We start from the raw sequence: 23,747 nt of genomic DNA, 5'->3' as shown, positions 1-23,747 counted from the left end.
CATTATGGAATTTGAGCCTAATGGCCATAGACTTACAGTTCACTTTTTTTTACTAAACAACATATCACTTTATTTGCATTTTAAGTACGTTCTCCAGAGACTAAGAAGGTTGTATCAATCTAAACTCCTACTCTTTTTTTCTGTTTAACATAGGGAATTTGCTGAAGAGCTAGTCAGGCATTCCAAGCTGTTGAAGTGGGCAGCTTGGAATAAAGGGGTTAATGGTCATAAAACATTAGAACAATTGTGAAGAGAACAGGCCACGAAGCCCAACAAGCTCACCCATCCTATTCACTTAAGTTGTTCAAAGTAAAAATGAAGTTCAATTGTCCACCAAACTACCTGATAATATATTCCACATGTCTATGATTCCTTGTGTGAAGAAAACAAGAGGTGACAAAAATTAGGGAAGCAAAGATGCGAAAGGTAGACACAGGTGACAGTATACACTATATTGTCATGCCAATGCCTGAAGGAAAAGGATACAGCAAAGGAGTGTAGTATGCTCTGTATGTGCCACGTATATCAAAAAAAGGGCTAGAAAGGAGAAATAAAAATATGACCTGGGAGGATAGTGCCATTACTCCCTCAGGGTGCTATAAGCTAGGGAAGGTGGGCTTTCTTGGAAATGTAACCATTTTACAGTAGCATCAGAGGTGGAGGGACAGCAGTATGTGGTAGAGGGTGCCCTTGTTACAAATATAAGGCTATTCCTAGCCTTCATATTGAGTGTGTATGTACAAAAATGCACTTGTTTAACTACGTCATTCTGATTTCACTTGGACCAGCATATTCAAATTAGAAAGTAAGATCATATGTAACATTTATACTTATAATAATTTATATGTTGTTCTCTGATAATAGTATACATATAAGTAGTCATTTCTTTTGACCAAACATCCACCCACGGCTCTTAATATGCTTCGTTTGGGACTTTACACAATTCTTTATATATATAAAATCCAACATCCATCTGTCTTTCTGCCTGCTTTTCACGAGAGAACTATTTAGCGGATTTAGATGAGGTTTCTTTCTATAATTTGCTTGAACATTCCGGTTGATTTTGCAACTTCTCTCATTGCGCTACATATCATAGTTTGCTTGTGGTACTGATTTATTTGCACAAATCCGAGAGACACGCAGCGGGCTGAGGAGAGCGGAGTGGGGCCCTCCTCATTCATGTGCCAGCCTCGGAGCATACCTTACCTCTGCTTAGCTAGCGAACAAGAGTACTACTTCACGGATTTAGATCAGATTTTTTTCTATAATTTACTTGAACATTCTGGTTGATTTTGCGACTTCTCTCTTCCCGCTAAGAATTATAGTTCACTTGCAGGAGTGATATATTCGCGCTAATCCAAGACACAGGCTGCGGACCGAGGGGAGGGGAAAACATTACGTCAGGAGTGGGAAGCCAGTCAGGGCTCTCCTCACTGTCCTTTTTTACTAATACATGGGCAGAGCTGCGGGGCACGGCTGGTAGTTTATATAGACACTATGACAGAGACAGCATTGGAAAACATTTAGATGGATCAATGTAAAAATTAACAGAACTCTCCAGCCTAAGACTCCTTTAGTAAGAGAGAAGAACAATGTATAGACGAGATCTTTTGATAAGATAGCCAATATAAGGTGTCATTTTGCTTGACTTCTCATTGCATCCATAATGGCTACCACAGTACAACACCGTACTACTACATAATACTTAGTGGACGAGGTGTGTTTCTGGATTGCATCATTTACCTCTATACTGAATGGAAAAAAATAAAAATATATTTAAATGTGTTATGTAAATCCATCTAAATGAAAAGACAGTGCTCTATTAGATTTCTTCAGTCTGTCATGATGCGTTTAGCAAGGCATGTGGGGGCTCCACCTGTAGGTGTAAATAAAGAATGGACGTATTTGGAGTTCACTTATAACAATGGCTCAAGACACTTTTTTTATTTTCTGCAACATGTAACTTTGTTGGAAGTGACTGAGGGGGGAGTTTAAAGTCTCTGAGTCAATAGTTGGGAAAAAAATTGAGCAAAGAAGTTCAAAACTGACAGATAACTTAGAGAGACAGAAAAGGGATGTGAGGAAGAGGCCACTTTGTTATACCTTGTCACAGATGAGCGGGGACACTGCCCGGCCGGGACGCCTGGACAGTCCCCGAGTTGGACAATACTTCTCCTCTGCCATGAGAGGGCAGCCGCCCAAGTCTCTTTGGGGGACATGGGAACGAAACTGGGATGCTCACCATTATGGAAGGATGTGGCCACCACCAGGGGGCACCCGGGCAATTGGGGAATCCTGGATGGCAGCACTTCCGCCACACCAGGAAGTGACGCCAGGGGGAGCACCTGGGGCTCATCTGGGTCATAATAAAAGGGGCCGCCTCCCTCCAGTAGACGAGCCAGAGTTGGGAGGAAGGAGATGAAGCTTGTGAGGAGGGGACAGGAGGTCAAGAGAGAGAAAGAAGAAGAAGAAGAAGAAGAAGAAGAGAAAAGAAGAGAGTTGGTGTTGAAGACATTGTGGTGCTGAAAAATAAAGAAGTGTGTTTTGGACATTCTGGTGTCGGTCTGTCTGTGTCTGGGGGTATGCTTTCCACAACCTTTAAAGTGCCATTTGTAAAGTTTGGCCATAGGAGCAGCAGGATTTGTTCATCTGGTATTGTAACACTCCAGTATTTATTCATTCATTGTCTTTAGTTGCTTACTAAACAAGCTATTTTTGGATGCTTTAGTCTGCTTGATTCTTTCTGGACAAAGGGGTTGCCATGCATAATTTTTATCACATCAGTAAATTACCTTCTTATAAGGCAACACATTCAGCAAATGGCTTCTGCATTTATTACATTGAAAAGGATTTTAAAAACTCCAACAGAGGCAGAATTATTGAGTAATTTGATTTTGGCAGAAATATATCACTTTGAACATTACACTGTCAGTTGTTTATTTTTATCTTTTGTTGGTTTACTTCTTTTATTGTTATTTTTTTAGCTGCCGTAGGATTTCTTTCACCCACAAACAGAAGCAACCCCATGATAAATACTGAATGTCGTCAGCACTGTACGCCAGCTTAAGGATTTCCGAGGCTTCTGGCAAGTCACTGCGGGCACACTGCCAGTGAAAGAAGACAGTGAGGCGCAGGACGAGAGCAGATCTGCGTGCTTTATTTCTCTCTGATCCGCTGGCAGCTTGGTTACAAAGCAAGTGGAAGGCTCACTGGCACTGAATGGAGCTGAGCAACGAAAAAGAGTTACTTTCAAATATATTGCTGCTTTATTTTTGTTACTTTAAAATAGATTCTGAAATTCATCATAAGAACACAGGGAAACAGTTGGAAGCTTACTAAAGGCAGGTTTCGCAAAGTTTTGAAAGTTTTTCTTTATGTAAAGAACCATAGACACATGGAATAAACTGCCAAAGGGGGTGATGGAAGTCAAGGCTTTAGGGACCTTCAAATCTTGTCTTGATGTTATTTTAGGTAATCGAGGTGAATACGATGGACGGGCTTGTTAGGATGAGTGGCCTGTTCTTGTCACAATTGTTTTAATGTTCCAAAGGATCCTCCAATTTTACTTCAAAGCATGACTGATATGACATACTGTAAAGTTTCAAAGAGGCCTATACAATGGTGCCTTGGTTTGCAAGCATATTTCATTCGGAAATGTGCTTGTAGTCCAACGCACTCGTATATAAAAGCGAATTTCCCCATAAGAAACAGTGGAAACTCAGATGATTAGTTCTACAACCCAAAAATATTCATTTAAAAATGATTAATACAAAATATAAAGTAAAAATACATCAAACAATTTAACCTGCACTTTACCTTTGAAAGGAATCATGGCTGGTGTGAGGGAGAGGAGAGAGGAGAGAGGAGAGAGGAGAGGAAGAGGAGGATTATTGTGTAGGACAACTTTCACTCTAACTAATGGAATCCCTTCTATCTGTTGGCTCACTGGAATCTTTTTCTTTTTTGCAGCTTTAACAAGGAACCTCTTCAATGACAGTTGCTTTTGCCTGAAGAGTCACTACACTTGGATACAAAATTTTAAAAATGCTTTACATACTGTAAGGTTTCTAAATTCTTTTGGGATTCCCCCAAAATGGGACGACACGCGGAAGAGCATCCCGAAGCAACCTCAGGCTCCCAGCGCTGTAGCAGTTCGCTGCAAAAGTGAATCCGAAAAGATCACGGTCAAGCTATAAGCGCCTACCATCGATGGGTGATGCAAGAAACATTATAAATGCTAGGACACAGTATTACTTGGCCATCAACCTGACCCCGACCCTGCCTGACCGCTGTGTCTGTATACAGGAGAGTGTCAGATCGCACTAGAATAAATAACTGTGCTGTGCCTGTTTCAAGCTGGATAAAAGCTGGTTTTGCTAAAGTACTGATACTCAGCTTTGTGTTTTGGGGTGCAAGACAGGGACTCGCACGTTACAGCACACACACGTAGTCACCATGCTATAGTAAACAGTATGCGCTCGTACGGATGTTGACTATATGAGTGAGGCACGCTGACTGAGCCCAAGCATGGGAGACGATTACCCACAATCCCACGGAGGGAGAACCACCATTGGTTCAGTTGTGATCACGTGATGCTCGGCAGACAAAGTGTATACGTACTATTCGTACCTCGCTCGTTTATCAAGTTAAAATTTATTAAAAAACACTCGCAAACCAAGTTACTCGCAATCCAAGATTTTACTGTATATCCTTCTCTGAGCTTTTATGGTACCACTTTAAAAATGATGATTCATCCTTATTATACAGTCAAATCTTTTTCATTTAGGAGAATTGAGCTCTCAATTTAGGATGCTTCAGAACTTTATATTTATATTATAAAAATAATGATTATTATGGTTTTGCTATTGAAGTTATACTTGGGGTAGTCAGCACAATACGTGACTTTTAAATACAAAACACCCTGGGTGTCTACAAACTGAGTGCTGGCTAAAAACATTTGATGGTCTCTAATTACAAAAAGAATTTTAAATCTTGACATAGATATGGGGCAGCCTGAATTATTGGACAAGGTCAGCAGCCATTCATCACAGTTTAATCAACAGGCCACCATTAAGCAAATGTGCACCTGCACAGACTGTAGGATGAGGCTGGGTATCATGGTTTAGGGTGTTTTCTGATCCATTTTCTCTTCTTATCATTTGGCAAAATGGCTGGACACATTCCAATGCACATTACCAGGCTGAAGTGACTCAGATCTGATTTTGTGCCTTAATGTGACACAAATCTGATGTCTTCAGGGCTGTGTGGACATAGAAATACGATCTTTTCAAATCAGATTTAAGTCATTTTCATATGTGGTCCTAGATTGGATACATATCGGATCCGTGGGCATACAACATGAATAACGGTCAGATTAGCATTCATGTGTTTTTTTGCCTATACACATGGGATGAGCGTTGTTGTCATCAGCCACCGCCGGCTGCATAGCCAATGCAGGAGAGCTAGAGCTTTGACAACAGTCATGGTCCCACCATTGCTGGCTCCTTTCTCATACCCACACATTTCTTGGTGCAGCAGTGGCAACAATAGCTGCAAAAATAGCAATAGCTAACCATCTTGCTATTTTTCATCTTCCCGACCTAATCATGTACTGCTTGTCAGGGATGCCAGTGGCAACGACCCGGCCAGGATGCCGTGAGGGACCGTAAGAGGGTCAAAGCCCACCCTGGATCACGTGGGGGCCGCCTTCCTGGTTGATCTGGGGGCCACAGGTGCAGGGCATGGAAGCTCCACCCTGTAGGGGCCCGTGGTCACCGCCAGGAGGCGCCCCAATGCCTTGGGGACCTGTTACCCCAGCACTTCCGCCACACTAGGAAGTGCTGGGGGGAAGATTTAGGACGGCACCCGGAGAGCTGCCAGGAGGACAGCCGGCACTTCCGCCACGCTTGGGCGTGGCCAAGGGAGGAATGCCGGGAACACCTGGGGCTCATCCGGAGACTGCATAAAAGGGGCCGTCTCCATTCATTTAGGGCTGGAGTTGGGTGGAGACAGAACAAGGCAAGAGAGAGGAGAGTGGAGGCAGCCTGAAGAAAGGCATATTGTGGCCAGGACTGTGTTTGGGGTTTGTGCACTTGACTTTTGTAAATAGTTATTATTGTAAATAAACGTGTGGTGGTGATTAAGAGCATGTCCGCCTGTCTGTGTCCGGGTCGGCTCCACATCTGGCGTAGTCGGCAGGACGCTCCGCCTGTTTCAAGGCGGGAACCTGAAACAAAAAATATCATTGTGGACGGCCCGACGCAGCAGGGGATCCCACCCACGTACCGCGAGGTGTGCCTTCAGCCCGTGGAGCAGCGTCTGTTCCAGGTGCTACGTGCCCCTCCGGGCGGAGATGCAGGAATGGGAGAGGAAGGCAGTCGCGTCCATAGAGGAGCTACGAGTAGGGATCCGACGGCGCGGCGCTGGATTCTCCAGCCGGAGCGGTACGGCGGAGATGGTGAGTACAGCCGACTCCGTACAGTATGCAGGAGGGTCTGCTGAACATGGCTGTGATGCCAAGGATCAGCTTCGAGTAAGCAGCCCTCCGACAGGAGGTGCGGTGCAACGGGCTGCGCGTGTGGCGAGGAGGGAGTCCGTGAGGACGCTGCCTGGACACGGGCTGCTGAGTGCCCCAGGTCCTAGCTCCCTCCGTCCCAAGTCAGCCGCGGTCTCGCGCCGCACTGTAGGGACGTAGATGGGAAGAGGCTCTTTCTTTGTAGTAAGGAGTCTCAAACCGTCAGGGCGTCCCAGAGTGACAGGAGGAATGGCAGGCTGAGTGCCGGTTCCTCTGATATGCGGGGGCAGAGGGAATCCCTGAGGCCGGCGGAGAGAGCGCAGGCGGTGCCGGCGGTTCCATCATCAAGAGGGACACATAAGCCGCGGACAGGGTGCCGAACAGGCAAGTGCCGGGTGCCGAATGGAGGGGCGAACCCTGCCAGTGTGTGGCACAGGAAGGGTGCCTTGGCAGCGGTTCTGCCCCTGTGTTCTTCTCTATTGCAGGGACGGACCCCGGGCGAGCAGTAGGACCCCTTTCGTTGGGGACCTGCCCTCAGACGTCGGACCGTCTGCTGAAGGATCTCTCTGCTGGTGTGCGGGTGCCACCAGGGCTGGAGGAGGCTGCAAGGAAGCGAGTAACTCCGACCAAAGGGGCGCGGAGGCCTCGGAGGGGGTGCCGGTAAGAGGGGGCAGCACAACCTGTGCGAGGCACAGGGGAGCACCAAGTGGTGGTGCTCAGGCTGCGTCTCCGCCCCTATCCCTGCTTGGAGAGCGGGACCGGACCCCGGCTGTCCTGGAGTAGGACCCGCTTCGGGGCTGTGCTGCCCTCGTGGGACGGGTCGCTCTTCCCCCTTGAATGGTCTTCGCTGGCTGTGGGGCACTGTCAGGGATGCCAGGGAAAACGACCCGGCCGGGATGCCGTGAGGGACCGGAAGTGGGTCAAAGACCACCCTGGAAGATTTAGGACGGCACCCGGAGAGGTGCTGGGAGGACAGACGGCACTTCCACCACGCTGGGACGTGGCCAAGGGAGTAATGCCGGGAACACCTGTGGCTCATCCGGGGACTGCATACACTAGTTACTAGCATGTCCATTGTGTCAATTTTAATTCAATGAGTCGTCTCTCAAATATGACATTTTTTGTTGTTGGTGATGCAAATGACTCGCACAAACACATCAATGCATGCATGAGTGCAGTTTTGGAGGACAGATGCATTCACATTACAGTTAGATACAGATCACTGGTACTTATGAATGTGAACCGTTAAGACAGGCAAATCCGACCTGAGCAAATAATTGGAATCGAGTGATTAAACACTGTGAATGTATAATGTGAATGTAGTGTTTATTTCAATACACATTTGATCAGAAACAAAATTGATGAAGCACTCAGACGGCTGCAATTTAGGGTTTTGCTTCAAAGCTAAACTTTTGTTTTTTGAAAAAGCTGAGAAAGATGCAAAAAAAAAAAATCCCACATGAAAAATATGCAAGTTCAAATATTGTTGAATGAACAACCAACTGGTTAAAAAGGGAGACTGATAAGGGAGGGCACCATACAATCATCATTCGTCAGTGACAGTGGCCTTGCTTTAACTGCAGCAAAAAATGTGTGTCGTTTTTTCGCCCTTAGGCCAAACATCCTTCAACAAAGCAGGTGACAACCTGGTTTCCAACAAGTTCCCCAATCACTTTGAGGTGTGACTTGGAACTTTAAACCACCCCACAGCTCTACCAATGATCAGTTCCTAAATAACAAATCAAGTATGCTTAACTACACAGTAGTATTATTTCTCCCTTCTTATAGAACATTGTATAAGTAAAAATATAAACCTCTCTAACTGCTTATTTCTTGCTCAGTCAAAAACAGAGAGACTATTTGTAAGACTGTACTTTTTTTGTTTTTTAATTAATTTTTGATGTGCTAACGGTTAAAAAAGAAACTTTGGACAATAAGCTTGTTTTAATCATTTTGTTTTTCCTTTTAAACTAAACTTACATTGCTTTTTGGAGATTCTTCTGTTCTGAACTTTAAACAATACATTCCTAATAGCTCATGTTAATCTAATAAACAGTATGCAGTGTATTTGGCAAACTCCGAGCCTTGTTGGCAGGAAGTCACTCCTTGAAGTTGTATCTTTAAGTGGCGGCACCAATGTACTCAAACACATTTTTTTGGCAATGCCCAGCCTAGTGAGGTTTTTTTTTATTATATGGGCAGCTGCCCAATTCCCGCACCTGCCAACTTGCTTCTCTTTATTTAGCTATTATATGATCAGGTAAGCCAAATATTTAACAATGGCTTACTTGGTGAAAGGTGCTTTGTAAAGTAAAGACCGATTGACTGATATAATAATGGCAAATTGATTAGCCCTGCTGGATCACAACCCTGGACAAGGCTCTATCCTGGGTCTGCTGCTCTTTTTGATTTACATGCTTCCGTTAGGTTAGATTATCTTGGGGCACAACGTGAGCTACCATAGCTATGCTGATGACCCCGACTCTCTTAATTCACTGACACAATCTCTTACTTGTGTTTTTGAATGAATGAGTAGTAATTTTCTCAAACTAAACAGAAATTTTAGTGATTGGCAATAATGGATATAATGAGGGGCGGCACGGTGGCGCAGTGGTAGTGCTGCTGCCTTGCAATTAGGACACCTGGATTTGCTTCCCGGGTCCTCCCTGCGTGGAGTTTGCATATTCTCCCAGTGTCTGCGTGGGTTTCCTCCGGGTGCTCAAACCTCCCACAGTCCAAAGACATGCAGGTTAGGTGCATTAGCGATTCTAAATTGTCCCTGGTGTGTATGTGCCCTGCGGTGGGCTGGCGCCCTGCCCGGGGTTTGTTTCCTGCCTTGCACCCTGTGTTGACTGGGTTTGGCTCCAGCAGACCCCCGTGACCCTGTAGTTAGGATATAGCGGGTTGGATAATGGATTGATATAATGAGGTTATTAGAAATAAACTTGATGCATTAGGATTGAAAGTCAAGACGGAGGTAAAGAATTTAGGGGTAACTATTGACTCTGACTTGAATTTTAAATCACATATTAGATAGATAGATAGATAAACAGATAGACAGACAGACAGATAGATAGATAGATACTTTATTAATCTCAAGGGGAAATTCACATACTCCAACAGCAGCATACTGATAAAAAACAATATTAAATTAAAGAGTGATAAAAATGCAGGTATAACACACAATAACTTTGTATAATGTTAACGTTTTACCCCGGGTTGAATTAAAGAGTCGCATAGTGTGGTGGAGGAATGATCTCCTCAGTCTGTCAGTGGAGCAGGACGGTGACAGCAGTCTGTCGCTGAAGCTGCTCCTCTGTCTGGAGATGATACTGTTTAGTGGATGCAGTGGATTTTCCATGATTGACAGGAGCCTGCTCAGCGCCCGTCGCTCTGCCACAGATGTCAAACTGTCCAGCTCTGTGCCTACAATAGAGCCTGCCTTCCTCCCCAGTTTGTCCAAGTATGAGGCGTCCTACTTCTTTATGCCGCCTCCCCAGCACACCACTGCGTAGAACCACGTATTAATTGAAGTATTATTAATCAGATTACTAGGACAGCTTTTTTCCACTTAAGAAATTTAGTAAAAGTTAGACCTCTTATAACATTGCAAGATGCTGAAAAATTAATCCACGCATTTGTTTTCAGTCGACTAGATTACTGTAACGCACTCCTTTTAGGACTACCCAAAAAAGACATAAATCGATTGCAACTCGTGCAGAATGCAGCTGCTAGAATCTTAACTAAGAAAAGAAAATCCGAGCACATCTCTCCAGTTTTGATGTCACTACATTGGTTACCTTTGTCATTTAGAATTGACTTTAAAATCCTGCTTATGGTTTACAAAGTCTTAAATAATCTCACTTCATATTATACTTCGAAATGTCTTACACCTTACACTCCAAATCGTAACCTTAGATCTTCAAATTAGTGTCTGCTTAGTGGAGCACTTTAAAAAACTGCTGAAAACTCATTACTATAACATGGCTTTCTCATAGCTTCATTTCAGTTTAATCCTGATGCTCTGTATATTCAATTAATTATCATTATTATTCATGGTATTCATATTCAAAATCCGTACTAACCCCTACTTTCTCTTCTTTTTCCAGTTCCCTGGGGTGGCAATTTTTTGTTTTTTCTGTCCTCCCTGGCCATCACACCTTACTTTTATTCTATGTTAATTAGTGTTCCCTTATTTTAATTCTTATTTATTTTGTCTTTTTTCATGTAAAGCACTTTGAGCTGCATTATTTGTATGTAAATCCATCCATTATCCAACCCGCTATATCCTAACTACAGGGTCATGGGGGTCTGCTGGAGCCAATCCCAGCCAAAACAGGGTGCAAGGCAGGAAATAAACCCCAGGCAGGGCGCCAGCCCACCACAGTATTTGTATGTAAATGTGCTATATAAAAAATGTTGTTGTTGTTGGAAATCTGGGTTGCCAATCCTGGCCTGGTCACTTTCTTTGTTGATTTTGCATGTTCTTTCTGGGGTCATGGGTGCTTTCCATGGGTACTTTATTTTTCTCTTAAAATACAAAAATATAAAATTAATTCTAAATTGGCCATTGTGTGTATTGGTGTGCCTACTGGTGGACTGGCATTGTGTTACTCTTTTATTGCTTCCCAAATGACTGTCGGCTATGCCACTTACACGAGGACAAGGCTACTGTACCTGCACAGCAGCTGTCCTTTGGTCTCACGTCTTTGTCTTGCAGGATGTTAAAATATGTCTCACGGGACGTCAAAGTGTCTCTCGCGGAATGTCCAGGCTGATTATTACTTTCCTTATATTTTGAAGGTGCACATAGATTATTTATGTTCTCTTGTGCATCATTTTTTGCCTTCTTTTCTCTCCAATGCTTTTGTGTCTCTTTTCGACGCACTGCTCTTTCTTCTTCGCTTAGTCGTTCGCATACCATATAGAAAGTGTAACATTTTTAAGAGCTGGGAGCACATGAACTGTGTCTGCCAAAAGCATTCCAACATCTGCAAGGTTAGATGTCCGTGAACTTGTTTTAAATTGTTTGTAAGTAGGGCGTGACATGCAAAAGTCACTGTCTCAGGGGTTTTGCTTCCTAAGGTTGTAATGTCTAGTCTCTCGTGATGTCAAAGTGTCTCTCTGAAATGATCACGTCTCGACCCAAGATTTTTTAATATAATATAATATTGTGACGTGTCTTGCCATTGCATGGGCTATAGGGAAGGGAAGGGAAGCAGTGTTGGGGTGGAGTCTTGGGGGAACCCTGTTTGTAAGGGCTTGGGGCACCTCCCTAGAGAGAGATGAGTGACAGGGATCCGGGTTAATTAATGGGGTGATAAAAAGGGGTGGTGTGGCCGGAAGGGGGAGTTGCAGAGACTGGAGAAAGTGAGGAGAACAGCATAAGGTGTAAAGAAGGGAAGTAACTGTTTTTAAGGACAAAGGTGATTAGTCTTTGTTATTTTGGAGGTGTCCCCGTGACCCAGACAACGGGCGGTTGTAGGGCACCGTTTATATCGCGGCATATTGAATAAAAAGCCAGTCGGCATTTGGAAGACTTCCCCGGACAAGCGGCTCCTGAGTGTGTTTATTCGACGGGGCGTCACATTGGTGATCAGAAGTGGGATTTGGTTATTAGACAAACGGAGTCGCGACAGTGTGGAAATGAAACGAAGCAGCAGTCAAAGTCCGGGTGAGAGTGTATTTAAAGAAGCGTTCACGCCGCATATAAGTTCGCCTAGGCAGTTAGCACTCATGGAGGAGGGCAGGTTTTCAGCCCGCATGAAGCAAGAGGCGACTTAGAGCCTCCTTCGGAACAGTTTGCATTTATGAGGCTGAATGCTGTTGAGCCTGCAGAGCGACCCCATTTTATGGAAGACGCTCAATTTAATGCGAGGCCGGACGGAGCGATAGAAACGAAAGAATTGCAGCGCTTCCGAGTGTGTTGGCGTGGACCGAATTCAAACAGCGCTTCCTTTATTTAGCAAATACGTACGGATGGACGGAGGATTATGGAGCAGGGCAGTTATTGGCACACGTAGATGGAGAGGCAATAAGCGTGTTGGCTGAAGGATTGCGAAGGGCGCCGTGGCTACACAGAACTGTTACGCTGCATGGACAACACGTGGCTGAGGGCGGCTAGGGAGGCGGTGCATGTGAGTGATGAAATAAAGACACAACGGATGGGTGGGACTGTATTAAAGATTGGCAGATTTGATGGAACTGGGTCTTGGGAAGCATACAACACCCGTTTTCGCATGATTGCCAGGGCAAATGGCTGGAGTTTGGAGGACCAAGCTGTGCAGCTGGCTGCAGCATTGGATGGTGATGCATTGGTGGTTCTGACGGATGTGCCAGAAGATGAGCTGTTAAATGCCCATGCTTTGGAAATTGCATTGGAGCGACGGTTTGGCCATATAGAAGCTGTGACTACAATAAGACAACAGCTGGAGCAGAGGGTTCGCAGGACAACTGAGGCCCTGGGGCATTTGCAGCAGATGTACAGTCTCTGGTGCGACGGGGTTATCCCCATTTTGACAGATCCGTGCAGGCAGAGTTGGCTAAGGAGGCATTTCTGCGGGTTTGAGCCCACCATATCTCCGACAGCAGGTCCGTTTTGCTAAGCCTGAGACCTTGGAACAAGCTTTGTCCAGCCCAGGAGGCAGAACAAATACTTAAAGAGGGTTACAGCCAAGTACCTCTTCCATCAGCAGAGTCGACCAAGGTGAGGAGACCAGAAGCTATCCACCAAACTAAGGCCATAGATGTAGAACAAAGTATGAGGCAGTGGCTCCAGTGACTACCGTGACAGAAGTTCAGGAATCCTTCACGCCTAATCGCCCACCCGCTGCTGGTACTGTGGACAACATGGACACTTGCAACGTGACTGCCCCAGTAGGGCTAAACAAGAGGACTCCCAAGTAAGCATTGTACCGGGAAACGAAATGGGACCAGTGTAGGAGGGACAACGCTGGCCCCAAGAACAGTCCCTGTTGGTCAGCTGGGTGAGGGAGATTACTGTCACCTTTCAGTTTTGATTGGCGGCCATGTATGCAAGGCACTGGTGGATACAGGGTCAACTGCATCTATTATCCATCCTGACATGTTGGATGTGGCGGTCCTATGTGCAGCCAATTCTACTAAGTTGATGACAGCTACAGGTGAGATGACCCCATGTTAGGCAGAGCACAAGTAGACATTTGTATTGCTGAGAAGCAGTGGGTGCAGGATGTCTGGGTGGCTAATATCAACAACTCCTGTATCTTGGGACTTGATTTCTTACCAGCAGTTGGAGCGAATAGATCTTCAGATGGGGACTCTGTATCTTCAAGGCATTGGGACACTCCCTTGTTAGGGCACCAGCAAGGCAGAAGGGAACCACCAGTGGTGGCTCCCAAGAAGAACATGTGCCTATTTTACTAACATCACTCAACCCGTACCAGTAATGAAGGTTGTCAGCACTGTTTGGAATGCCAACAGGAAAGGGTTAACACACAAGCAACAGCGCCAGCTCTGGCAGTTATTACATGACTTTAGGGACCGTTTTGCTACCTCTGCAGATGATGTTGGCCAGACTTCTCTTGTGCAGCATGACATCAATACTGGGAGTGCTTTCCTATCAAACAGCGCCCCCGCCGTATGCCACTAGCTAAACAGACAGCAGCTGAGAACATTCTGCAGGAAATGAGACAGGCCGGGATTATCGAACCCTCTGAGTCTCCCTGGGTCTCTCCTGTGGTCCTTGTTCCCAAGAAGGATGGCAAGTGGCGATTTTGTGTTGATTATCGGCGGTAAATGCTGTAACCATCAAGGACTCCTATCCGTTGCCTCGCATTGATGAGTCCCTGGATTTGGTGGCAGGATCAGCCTGGTTTTCATCACTAGACCTGCGCAGTGGCTACTGGCAGGTGCCGCTAACACCTGAAGCTCGACCTAAGACTGCATTCTCTACAGGAAAGGGACTCTGGCAGTTCCGAGTTATGCCTTTTGGTCTTTGCAATGCTCCAGCTACCTTTGAACGGTTAATGGATAAAGTATTGGCAGGTATGTCTGGTACTCAATGCCTTGTCTACTTGGATGATTTACTGGTTCATGGCAAGACATTCCAGGAGGCTCTGGAGTCCTTGAGGGAGGTTCTGCAGAAGCTTCGTGTGGCCAACCTTAAACTTCATCCTGATAAGTGCCACCTTCTCCGGAGAGAAGTGTCATTTCTGGGTCACCGTGTGAGTCAAAGAGGTGTCACCACAGAGAAAGATAAGGTGTCTGTTGTGCAAGAGTGGCCAGAGCCACAGGATCGAAGGCAGATTCGTGAATTTCTTGGACTGGCCTCTTACTATAGGCGATTTGTACCTGAATTTGCCACTATTGCTGCACCCTTGCATCGTTTATTGAGCCCAGATGAAGCATTCCAGTGGGGGGAGGACCAACAAGCCGCCTTTTGTAAATTGAAAGAAGCCCTTTGCGGTGCACCGATCTTGGCTCCACCCAATATTGACCTGCCATTTCTCCTTGACACGATGCCAGTGATGTGGGCTTAGGGGCTGTGCTGTCACAGCGGCACCCAGAGGGAGAGCGTGTGGTGGCTTACTATAGCCGTGCTCTCAGAAAAGCTGAGAGGAATTATTGTGTAACTCGGAGGGAGCTCCTCGCCCTGGTAGAATCTGTTCGTCACTTCAAGCACTACCTGTGTGGTCTCTCTTTGTGGTCCGCACTGATCATGCTGCTCTCCAGTGGTTACTGTCTTTTCGAGAACCTGAGGGTCAGATTGCTCGTTGGTTGGAGGAGCTTCAGACTTACCACTTTCAAGTAGAGCATCGACCTGGTGAGAAACACAAAAATGCAGATGCTCTGTCTCGACGACCCTCGCAGATCAGGGATGTGCCTATTGTGAGAAAAGGGAGCGTCAAGATCAAAGCTGTGAGGATCCTGATAAGGTTCAGTGCCAAGCTCTTTCAGTGCCAGGTTGTACCCAAGAATGGCGAGTTAGTCAGGAATGTGACCCTGAGGTCAAGAAGGTTCTCCACTGGAAAGAGGAACAGCATCGTCCCTGCTGGGAGGAAGTGGCACTGGAATCACCTGCAGTTAAGGGTCTTTGGTCCCAGTGGGACAGCTTGGTTGTGGACGAGGGGGTATTGAAGCGACAATGGAAGGACCCTGCAACTGGAGAAGGGAGGTGGCAGATCGTTGTACCACAACAGCTGCGTGAAGAGATCCTGAAGAACATGCATGGAACGCTTGGAGTTGGTCATTTTGGAGTCACCAAGACCTTAAGGCGGGTGAGGCAGGCGTTTTATTGGGGACAGTGCAGGCGATGTAGAGGACTACTGCCGCAAGTGTGATTTATGCACAGCCAGGAAAGGACCCCAAGGAAGGTCTACTGCCCCACTACAACAGTATCAGGTAGGGGCTCCAATGGAACGGGTGGCAATTGACATTCTTGGGCCATTTCCCTGCTCAGCTATGGGGAATCGGTTTGTTTTAGTCGCAGTGGACTATTTTACCAAGTGGCCCGAGGCCTATGCACTACCTAATCAAGAAGCTGAGACTGTTGCTGAAGCTCTCATTACAGGATTCTTTAGTCGGTTTGGGATGCCTGTCGAACTGCATTCAGACCAAGGGAGAAACTTTGAAAGCCAGGTCTTTCAAAAAGTATGTGAGAGACTTGGCATCCAGAAAACCCGAACCACCCCCTACACCCCAGAGTGATGGGCTAGCCGAGCGGTTTATCCAGACTCTGACCACACAGCTGGCTCTTACCACCTCTAAAGATCAAAAGGACTGGGACCAACAGCTGGCTCTGGTTCTGATGGCCTGCCGATCTGCTGTGCAGGAATCCTCTGGATGCACCCCTGCTTTATTAATGCTAGGACGAGAGCTGCGAACACCGTCTGCACTTGTATATGGTGTTCCCCCTGACACCCCAGCTGAACCTCCAGGCCCTGACTATGCTCGCAGGTTGCAGGATCGATTGGAGGTGGCACATAACTTTGCAAGGTGCGGATAAGAGTAGCAGCAGAAAAACAGAAGCGCCACTATGACATTCGGGTTGGGGGCAGCCTTTTCAAGCAGGTGATCAAGTTTGGGTGTATGGCCCAAAAAGACAGAAGGGACGCTCTCCAAAGCTGGATAGTCCTTGGGTGGGACCCTGTCAAGTATTGGAACGGGTGGGGGAGGTTGTTTACTGGGTCCAGTTACCACCTCCGGGCAGGAGAGTGTTTTGCATCAGGACCGTCTGGCCAGTTACAGAGGTTGTGCTCCTTCACAACCTGCACCCATGACTGCCACAACACCTTCTACAAATCCTGGCTCGGATGTTACACCACTTGCCCGGCCTGACTCCACTAACAGACGCCCACGCCGGCGAAGACAGCTGCCAAGACATCTGCATGATTATGTGCTTCCTCGGGGACGAGGAGCTGAGGAGGGGGCAGTGTGACGTGTCTTGCCATTGCATGGGCTATAGGGAAGGGAAGGGAAGCAGTGTTGGGGTGGAGTCTTGGGGGAACCCTGTTTGTAAGGGCTTGGGGCACCTCCCTAGAGAGAGATGAGTGACAGGGATCCGGGTTAATTAATGGGGTGATAAAAGGGGTGGTGTGGCCGGAAGGGGAGTTGCAGAGACTGGAGAAAGTGAGGAGAACAGCATAAGGTGTAAAGAAGGGAAGTAACTGTTTTAAGGACAAAGGTGATTAGTCTTTGTTATTTTGGAGGTGTCCCCGTGACCCAGACAACGGGCGGTTGTAGGGCACCGTTTATATCGCGCATATTGAATAAAAAACCAGTCGGCATTTGGAAGACTTCCCCGGACAAGCGGCTCCTGAGTGTGTTTATTCGACGGGACGCCACAATAAATATATATATATATATATATATACTCAGCAAAAAAAGAAACGTCCCTTATTCAGGACTGTGTGTTTCAACAATAATGTTTTAAAAATCCAAATAACTTTACAGATCTTCATTGTAAAGGGTTTAAACAATGTTTTCCATGCATGTTCAATTAACCATAACCAATTAATTAACATGCACCTGTGGAATGGTCGTTAAGACCTTAACAGCTTACAGAAAGTAGGCATTTAAGGTCACAGTTCTAAAAACACAGGACACTAAGCAGACTTGTCTACCGGCTGTGAAAAACACCCAAAGAAAGATGCCCAGGGTCCCTGCTCATCTGCGTGAACGTGCATTAGGCATGCTGCAGGGAGGCATGAGGACTGCTGATGTGGCTAGGGCAATAAATTGCCATGTCCGCACTGTGAGACGCTAAGACAGCGCTACAGGGAGACAGGAAGGACAGCTGATCATCCTCGCAATGGAAGACCATATGTAACAACACCTGCACAGGATCGGTACATCCGAATATCACACCTGCATGACAGGTACAGGATGGCCACAACAACTGCCCGAGTCACACCAGGAACACACAATCCCTCCATCAGTGCTCAGACTGTCCGCAATAGGCTGAGAAAGGCTGGACTGAGGGCTTGTAGGCCTGTTGTAAGGCAGGTCCTTACCAGACATCACCAGCAACAACGCCGCCTATGGGCACAAACCTACCTTCGCTGGACCAGACAGGAGTGGCAAAAAGTGCTCTTCACTGATGAGTCACGGTTTTTTTTCTCACCAGGGGTGATGGACAGATTTGTGTTTATCGTCGAAGGAATTGAGCACGTCTGGGACCTGTTGGATCGATGGCTAGGGCCATTCCCCCCAGAAATGTCCAGGAACTTGCAGGTGCCTTGGTGGAAGAGTGGGGTAACATCTCACAGCAAGAACTGACAAATCTGGTCCAGTCCATGAGGAGGAGATGCACTGCAGTACTTCAAGCAGCTGGTGGCCACACCAGATACTGACTGGTACTTTTGATTTTGAGCCTCCCTTTATTCAGGGACACATTGTGAAACATTTTTAGTTTATGTCTTATGGTGTCGACTCCTTTAGTGTTCATACAAATATTTACACATTAAGTTTACTGAAAGTAAAAACAGTTGAAAGTCAGAGGACGTTTCTTTTTTTGCTGAGTATATATTATACACATCAATATAGAGAGATTTAGTAAACGACTAGCCATCCCTTGCAGCTCCGCCTGCGTAGTAGTGAAACTGGATAGTGAGGGTGGCCCTGCCCAGTTCCCTACTCCTGACGTCATGCTTCTCCCTCCCCTCAGCCCGCTGCGTCTCTCTCAGATTCACTCAAATAAATCAGTACTGCAAACAAACTATGATACATAGCGCGATGAGAGAAGTTGCAAAATCAACTGGAATGTTCAAGCAAATTATAGAAAAAAACCTTGAAAAAGACTTAAAGAAGAAAATAACTAGTGCTTGTAAGTAGCAGGCCCTGTCATTTACAATACAGCGTTTTATTCTGTAAAGACATAGTACTGGGCATTTGAACAAATATACATTAATGAGGTCACTAGTTTCATTAATTGACCGTAACATATAAAATTCAATTGAGTATAAACTCACATCTTGTTTAATCAAATTTATAAAACAGTAATCTACTTTAATCCCCTGCAAGATTTCAGTTTAAATTTACTTAAGCTGCATATTTATATTTTGTTTAATAAAGTTTATAAAGCAATAATTTACTTATACAGAAAATCCCCTGCAAGATAACAATTTGAATGCACTTCAGTTGCATATTTATGCAGGTCTGACACCACAAAAACCTTCATTAAAATTCAATCAACTCAAAATTTCATTGCATATTCAATTAATAATGGTTTACAAATAATACATACTGTATCTACACATCTAATCAATTTGTTGCAGTCTTCTCTGAAGTTACCCTTATGATCAAGAAATCCATTTCCATTGTAAAATCTCCTTCTAAAGCTGCACACTTCACATGGTCAGACATTGGTGTAAATGGTCGAGGATTAAAGAGCACCTGTTGTTCGCCCGGGCGTTCGCTCTTCACAAGTGACCTGCCTTTTAACACTAAGCCATTTCTGAGTCTTAAAAAAGGAATGAAAGGAATGGTGATATTTTGAAGAAAGTTAAAACTCCCTCTGCCAGGCGTTTTAACTTGTACACACGAAGCAGAATGAGGAGAGATGACTCAAAACAGTGGCAGGGAGACCAAAGCTACTGGAAACCCCAATGACCGAGTCTGGCAAGGTCCCTTCCTTAATGTTTAATACCATGGATTATTTTTGCCTGAGCCACTTCCCTAATGGTCACAACTCATTTTCACGCCTTTACTGATACATATTTTCTGTCCAGCTAACTGTAACTTGTCCAACTGTGGCCACATTATACTGTCTAAAAATACACAGTAAGGTTAAACTGATTACAAAATAAACTAAAAAAAAACTTGTTGGGTCTTCTTAATACGTACAATGATGTCACATATTTCCATTTAATTGAATTAAGTGGTTTTAATATAAAACAAATGTGCAGATTGAATGTTGCCAACTCTTATTACTACATGTTTATTAATTACTTGGCATGTTAGCCCGTGCTGTAAATAGCTTAGGTTCCTAGAAACTATTGAAATCATCAGAAAAAAAACTGAAATGTAAAGATGTCAGGTATTTGAAAGGCATCTCTCTCCTACGAGGATTCGTTTTACCGCCGTGCTCGCATCGCTTGTGCATTAGCAGCGGGAGGAAAAGTAAAAGGGATACCATTTTGCCGATGTTAGCGGCTAAGTGACTTTGTCTTTCTTCGGAGGTTTCATTTTGCTGACGCCCTGACCCCGCTTGTGTTTTTAGCGGCTAAGCGGGTTTTCTGTTTCCTCACAGGTGGAGCCCTTACCCCGACTACACCTCTCACTTCCGGGCCTGACAGACACACACATCCACATGTAGACGCTTATATATAAGATAATAAGCTGTTGGATCTACAAAATAAAATGAACTAATCTGTACCAATCATGTAGATCTAATGTGCAATAATCATATAATGAAGATTTTTTTAAGAATAAAGATACAATTAAGACTTTTGAGTATATATACATATATAATAAAGTAAATTTTATTTACATAGTACAAAATACAATGCACACAGCAACTTTTTTCTTATTCAAAGCTCCCACCAATGATATTTTCACTCACAAATGATTTACAGTTCCTATACAGCACATCCTGTTCCATATCACAATAAAACAAAATCATTCATCTTCTTATATAATACGCTACTGTGGCTGTCCGTTTGTCTGTCCTGGTTTTTAAATTACCGGTAGCTCGCAAACCGTTTGAACTATTGACCTGAAATTTGGTACACATATGCTACGTAACATCTACTATCTGCTTTTGGAGCGATGATTGATCTCCGAGGTTATTCCTCTTTATATTTTTATTTTATTATATTGTAGAATCAACTCTCAGCAGTGGACTATATGGTAAACTGGTGCAATAAAAACTCTCTCACCCTGAATGTAAAAAAGACCAAAGAAATGATATTTGATTTTAAGAGACAGAAATCTGTATGTTCACTCATTGTAGTTCTGGGAGAGGAGGTAGAAATAGTGACTGAATATAATTACTTAGGAACTAACCTAGATAACAACCTTAACTGGAATAAAAATACAAAAACATTATTCTCTAAATGCAACCAGCACTTCTTTCTCCTCCATAAACTCAAACTATTTAAAGTAGACAAGGACCTCATGTTGTCTTTTTATCGCAGTCTGTTCCAGTCTGTGATCACTTTCAGTTTCATTGCCTAGTCTGACAAACCAAAACTCCTAAAAGCTCCAGCAGAATACGAAGTATGCAGCTAAAGTTATTGGGGCTGATGATTTGACTAGTGTGTGTCAGAGGGTGATGTTAAAGAAACTGGAAATCATCTCAACTGGTGACAGACATCCATTACATGAAGAACCTCAGTAAATCAAGAAGGATCCACACAAATCGTTCCAGGAACTCCTTTCTTCCTGGTGCCATACAACTTTTCAATAAGAAATATCGGAGATAATGAATAAGGTTTTGATATATATCCTGTAAGCTTTTTTTTTGGTGTAAATACTGTGTATTATCTAACTGCCTTTCTTGTTTCTGTGTGTCTGTTTTATTTCATTCTGTCTGTTATTAGATGCAACTGAGAAGGCAAATTTCATGTTTTCTTGTGTAAACATGACTAAATAAAGAAATCTTAAACCTTAAAATAAAGAAACCTTCTCATTCCCTACCACCTTCACCGTCTCTTCCCCAACCTTTTCATATCTTAAATCATTCTTGAGGAAGATTGAAGACTTAAGTGCCATCTTAAGTGAAAATTTAAGGAAAACGTACTAAGTAATTGCAACACAAACACTAACTTAATCAGTTTTAACTCGAAAAGATGGCAACAAGAGAAGAGAAGAAGAGGGTCGCTAGGGTGAAGAAAAGAAGAACTGCTCAGGAAGCAGCAAGTGCATCAACCTCTGAGCAAACGAATGGTAAACGCACAGAGAAAGAGGAGGAAAACTAGGAATGCTCAAGTCAAGTGTAACATGCAGTGCGTCGTTACTGGTATGATATAATTAATGTATTACAGTAATAATAAAACCCAGCCACAGGGGATGCACAAACCAGTGTGTTTCATCGTGCCGGTCAAAAGTCCGGATAAATGAAGAGGGTTATGTCAGGAAGGACATCCGGTGTAAAATTTTGCCAAATCAATATGCGGACAACAATTTTGGATGATCTGCTGTGGCAACCCCTAACGGGAGCAGCAGAAAGAAGAAGAAGATTGCAGTAATAATAATGATAAAAACTCTCATTTTCTCATGGAAATGATGTCCATGCTGTTGTGATGTACGGTGTGCAGTTTGTTTGGCAGATAACTGAAGACACACACCCCCAAAGTCGTTTTCTTTACCACACAAATCTTTGGCAGCTACAGCGAGGAGTCCACTCTTAAAAATTAAGGTGCCAGGCATGGTTCTTCAGAGTGAAGCCATAGGGGAACCGTTTTTGGGTTCCCAAAAGACCCATCCATATGAAGGATCCAGAAAGAGCCTTTACTTATTTAGATCTGTCCTGGGCTCCTTACAGTGAATAACCATGACAAGATGGTAACAGATTTGTGAAATAGCACGGCTGATGGTTTTAAAAGAACTCTTGCTACATACAAAAACACCGGCTAAGCTCTGGCTTTCTTAACTTGTTAGTGTCCTGCTAGGTAGCCTATGCCATACGTTAAAGATTTCTGGTTTGTTTTCACATTTTTTAGAAGTTTTGCAAAGCCGAAAGAACCAACTTCATATGCAAAGAACCCATCCCAGAATGAAAAGGTGTTTTGTCGAGCAAGTAAAGATCCAGCAAAGAATCAAAGCAAAAAATACCGTTAAAGACTGTCCTTGGATTCATTTGCTTCGTTTAAACATAATTTAATCTCTTGTGACGATCACACAAAATTGATGTCAACTGTATTAAAAAAACGGACACATTAACCCTATCCAATACTTATTTACATTTACCTGTATATCAACTGTGTAATGAAAAATGTTCCCAAAATAGTTTTAAAAATGTATAATAATAATACATTTTATTTATATAGCGCCTTTCCCATGCTCTAGTAAGTATACACGTACTACTTTTGATTTAAGTCACCCTAAGATAATTGGTTAATGGAGATATATTATTTCTGTGATTTGTGCTGTTAATTAAAGCAGTGAAATGCACTTTAGGTGCGGCGACATTAATTATATGCGACACCAAAGAAATACAGTTCAGTTGAACAATAGAAACAAATACGCAAAACCTAAAAACGTGCGAATTTTGAATGAAGTCAATTTAAGTAAACTGTGGAACTGCAACTCGTAACATCAGAATCTTTTCTTGAGTGGCAAGCTGACCACTTTACCAACAGTTATGCTTTGTCACTTAAAATACTCAAATCATTCCATTTTAAACATGTCCATGCTATGCTAGTAAAAGGATAACTTTCAATTAAATATCAAAAGATATCGCCGACTCCGCTGTCCGCCGCTACCGCTTAAAGAGTCCCGCTGAAGCCAAAGGCAGCGCTGGTGCCCCCCACGCAGATGCGACAATTATTTTCAGCACAGGACAGTAAGCAAAGTTAGCCAGCGACTGGTGGCCTTGAGCATTCACGAGCAGGGCAGGTCTCTGCTGAATTCCGAAATCCAGCTGTTTTCAATCAAAGTGACATATTAGACTTAAGGCTGCTGCCCCATACAGTGGATCTGTGAATGCGAAGCGGAATTGTGATCCCTTGTTGGTTTTAAAAAGTGGGCTGTACTCCAGCGAAATGTTTGGCAGTTTAAATAAGCAGATACGAGGATCAGAGCATGTCTCCGT

At 44.3% G+C, this 23,747-nt stretch overlaps 1 protein-coding gene across 8 annotated transcripts in view; it reads right to left on the bottom strand.

Annotated features, from left to right (window-relative positions):
• ano1a (anoctamin 1, calcium activated chloride channel a) overlaps nt 1-23,747 on the bottom strand; it is a 264,303-nt gene that overhangs the window by 213,225 nt on the left and 27,331 nt on the right. The gene's annotated exons all lie outside the window — the stretch shown is intronic.

The sequence above is a fragment of the Polypterus senegalus genome, chromosome 1, assembly GCF_016835505.1.
Source record: "Polypterus senegalus isolate Bchr_013 chromosome 1, ASM1683550v1, whole genome shotgun sequence".
Taxonomy (NCBI): Eukaryota; Metazoa; Chordata; class Cladistia; order Polypteriformes; family Polypteridae; genus Polypterus; species Polypterus senegalus.
The sequence above is the reverse complement of the archived record's forward strand: the minus strand, read 5'-3'. Positions and strand labels throughout refer to the sequence as shown.